Source organism: Neofelis nebulosa, chromosome X (genome assembly GCF_028018385.1).
Source record: "Neofelis nebulosa isolate mNeoNeb1 chromosome X, mNeoNeb1.pri, whole genome shotgun sequence".
Lineage (NCBI taxonomy): Eukaryota > Metazoa > Chordata > Mammalia > Carnivora > Felidae > Neofelis > Neofelis nebulosa.
In genome coordinates, this window is record NC_080800.1 from 64,671,355 (window position 1) to 64,675,530 (window position 4,176).

Genomic DNA, 4,176 nt, shown 5'->3' on the forward strand with positions numbered 1-4,176 from the left:
TGTTCTTGGGGGGTGCTTTTCCTGTACTCTCCCCACATCTCTGTCCTGTCTCCACAAGCAAATACAGCTCCCTGCCCTCTGCAGCTTCTCTCTCCCCCAGTTCACCTCTCCACGCAGTGTACCTGCTGAGTTCTGTGGTTCAGTTTGTGCAGATTGTTGTTTTAATCTTCAAATCAGTTTTCTAGGTGTGCAGGATGGTTTAGTATTGATCTGGCTGTATTTCATAGATGCGAGACACAAAAAAACTTCCATGCTGTTCTGCCATCTTGGCTCCTGATCCTAATGTTTATTTATTTTTTGGGAGAAAAAGAGAGAGAGAGCGTGAGCATGAGCGGGGGAGGGGCAAAGAGGGAAACAGAATCCAAAGCAGGCTCCAGGTTCTGAGCTGCCAGCACAGAGCCCAACGTGGGGCTTGAACTCACAAACTGCAAGATCGTGACCTGAGCTGAAGTTGGACACTTAACTGACTGAGCCACCCAGTCACCCTAATGGTTTTTTTTTTTTGAAATGAACATGTATTTGCAGCAAATGTCAAGGGTGTTACAGGAAGTAATGGAGAATGTTTTTAAGTAAAACTTTTTTTTAATATAATTTATTGCCAAGTTAGCTAACATACAGTGTATACAGTGTACTCTTAGTTTTGGGGGTAGAGTCCCATGATTCATTGCTTACAGACAACACCCAGTGCTCATCCCAACAAGTGCCCTCCTCAATACCCATCACCCATTTCCTCCTCTCCCCTACCCCCTCCATCAACCCTCAGTTTGTTCTCTGTATTTAAGAGTCTCTTATGGGTTTGCCTCCCTTTCTGTTTGAAACTATTTTTCCCCTTCCCTTCCCTCATGGTCTTCTGTTAAGTTTCACAAGTTCTACATATGAGTGAAAACATATGATATCTGTCTTTCTCTGACTGACTTATTTCTCTTAGCATAATACCCTCCAGTTCCATCCATGTTGTTGGAAATGGCAGAATTTCATTCTTTCTCATTGCCAAGTAGTATCCCATTATGTATATAAACCACATCTTCTTTATTGATTCATCAGTTGATGGACATTTGGGCTCTTTCCATGATTTGGCTATTGTTGAAAGTTCTGCTATAAACATTGGGGTTAGTATCCATTATTTTTTTAATGTTTATTTATTTAGTTTGAGAGAGAGTTTGGGGGAGAGGGGAAGAGAGAGGGAGAGAGAGAATCCCAAGCAGTCTCTGCACTGTCAACACTGAGCCTGATGCAGGACTTGATCCCACGAACTGGGAGATCATGACTTGAGCTGAAATCAAGAGTCAGACACCCAACCAACTGAGTCACCCAGATGCCCCTTCATTATTGAATATTCAAATAGAAGCTAGATGTTAAAATTTTTTAAAATTCATTTTTGAGAGAGACAGAGACAGTGTGAGTGGGGGAGAGGCAGAGAAAGAATCCCAAGCAGGCTCTGCACGGTCAGCACAGAGCGTGATGTGGGGCTCAAACTCATGAAGCCATGAGATCATGACCTGACCTGAAACCCAAGAGTTGGACGCTTAACTGACTGAGCCACCCAGGTGCCCCTAGAAGCTAGATGTTTAAAAGGCATTTTTATAGTATAGGAGGTAGGAGTTTGGACCTGTGGGACCTTCAAATTGCTACCAACTGTGAAATTTCTATAATTACATGAAAATATAAGCATAGAGAAAGCATGGGTAGAAGTCTAGAAAGTGGCCATTGTGGCTGAAATCTGTCTTTAATATTCCTCAGAGTTGTTATGTTTATCTCTTCATGGGTTGAGGATTGTGTGCATGTCCTATCATCAGGTCTACGCCTCAGCAAAATTAAGACCCAGGTATAGTGTGTGTTGTGGTTTTAATATATGTCCACAAATTCCTCTATTTTTCTTCCTTCAAGAGGTTAAACCCATCTACCCTACCCCCAAGTGTGGGCTGGACTTAGTGGTTACTTCTAATGAATAGAATATGGTTGAAATGATGGTGTGTGACTTCTGAGACTAGGTCACAAAAGGCATGATGGCTTCTTTCTTGTTCTCTCTTTAATTATTCATTCTGGGGGAAGCTAGTTGCCATGTCATTAGGATACTCAAACATCACTATGGAGAGGCACATGTGGTGAGAAGCTGAGGCTTCCTGCCAACAACCATGTGAGTGCATCATCTTGGAAGTGGATCCTCCAGTCCTAGTTAAGTGTTCAGATAACAGCAATGTCATGAGCGACCCAGAGTAAGGACCACCCAGCTAAGCTGTTCTTGAATTCATGACCCACAGAAACTGAGCTATTTTTTTGGTGTTGTTTTAAGGTTCTGAGTCTGGGGGCAAATAGCAATAGATAAATAATATACTTTGTAATTTATTTTTGTTTGACAGAGAGAGAGAGCATGAGCAGGGGAGAGGGTCAGAGGGAAAGAGAGAGTATCTTAAGCAGGCTCCATGCAGCACAGAGCCCAACATGGGGCTTGATCCCACAAGCCTGGGATCATGACCTGAGCTGAAGTCAAGAGTCGAATGCTCAATTGACTGAGCCACTCAAGCAACCCTACTTTTAAATTTTTGATTGTGTATAAAAAATGTAGTAATAATTTGGGGCTCTTGATAAAGTTATCTTCAGAAAAGTGTTTTATATTTGTTTCTTCCTAGTAGATTACTAACCTAGAGGTATTACAAATTCCAGGTCACTTTATTCAATCGTGGATTGGGATAATAAGAAGCTGGGCTTTATGTGAGAGCTGATCTATTTCCTATTCATCTTTATTCCTAAGGGGTTGTCCTTCAAGTTTGCAACCCAAAGTCTGTGGGTTTTATCAAAGCCTCCTTTCCTTGGTAGTCCTGGAAGTCTAATTTTTCCTCTTTAGCCCCCTGAATCTAACCAAAATTATGCTAGATCTTTCCTCTGCCTCTTCTGGAATTGGTAGATGTCCTTATGGGGAAAAGTATCACCCAATGTGGACTTAACTTCTCTGGGTTTCATTTTCCTCTTAAATCCTGGCTTCAAAATTCTTCCCTAAGCTTCAATGACCTTGGTAGTTCTCTAATACCTTCAATAGATGCTTTTGAAAAATTTCCAGCTTTTCTACTATTTCTCAATGGGAAGATTAGTTCCAATGAGCTCGTCCAAGATTACCCCAGTAGCAGAGGTGAAAGTCTCCCAAGGATGAACTTTTAAATATTTAAATTTGGGGGCATCTAGGTGGCTCAGTTGGTTAAGTGTCTGGCTTTTGGTTTTAGCTCAGGTCATGATCTCACAGTTTGCTAGTTCAGGCCCTGCATCGAGCTCTGCACTGTCAGTGTGAATCTGCTTGGGATGCTCTGTCTCTCTCTCTCTCTCTCTCTCTGCCCTCCCCTTCTTGCTTGCATGAGTGCTCTCTCTCTTAAAATAAATTTAAAAAGTAAAATAGAAATGTAAACTTGATCGTATCACTCTTGCTTGAATCCCTTCAATAGTGTAGAGGTATTTTCAGCTGCAAGCAACAGCATACTCGATGAAATGGGGCTTAAAATTTAGGGTTTGTTAATTTCAACAATAAGAAATTGTAACAGTGATGCAGGCAGGCTGGGTCCTCAGACCCAAAGAGGTCCCACAGGACCAGCCAAGAGGGTCCTTGGCTTTGCTCAGGATAGAAATCAAAAGTAAGCCAGCAGGAAGTGAGAGCAGAGTTTAAGATAGAGCAGATACAGACAACACATCTGGGAGACTTGGAAAGTAATGGAGCATGAGTCTCATCTTTGTTTGTGGTCTGGGGTTTTTAGTGGGGATGATGGTCTGGTGTAAGTGTCCTCCCAGGTATCCGGGAACTGGTCGAACAAGGATAAGTGCTCAGGTGTCCTCCACAAGTCACTTATACCCTGGAGTCTTGGTGTCAAGGTGTTTGGAGTCACTGGTCTTGGATAATGTTCATGAAGACCTCATCTGGTCACTCCTTAGATGTTATCCATTGTGCTGAAAGACTCTAAAGAAATCATTAACTCCTTGATCTTTACAAGGAGGACATACATCAAGGCATGCATGAGGCAGGGGTGTAGGTTCTAGCAAGACTAAAAGCAGGAGGGGTGCCTGAGTGGCTCAGTCAGTTGTGTCCAACTCTTGATTTTGGTTTGGGCCCTGATCCCAGGGTTTTGGGATCGAGGCCCACATCAGGTTCTGTGTTGAGCCTGGAGCCTGCTTGGGATTCTCTCTTTTTCTCCT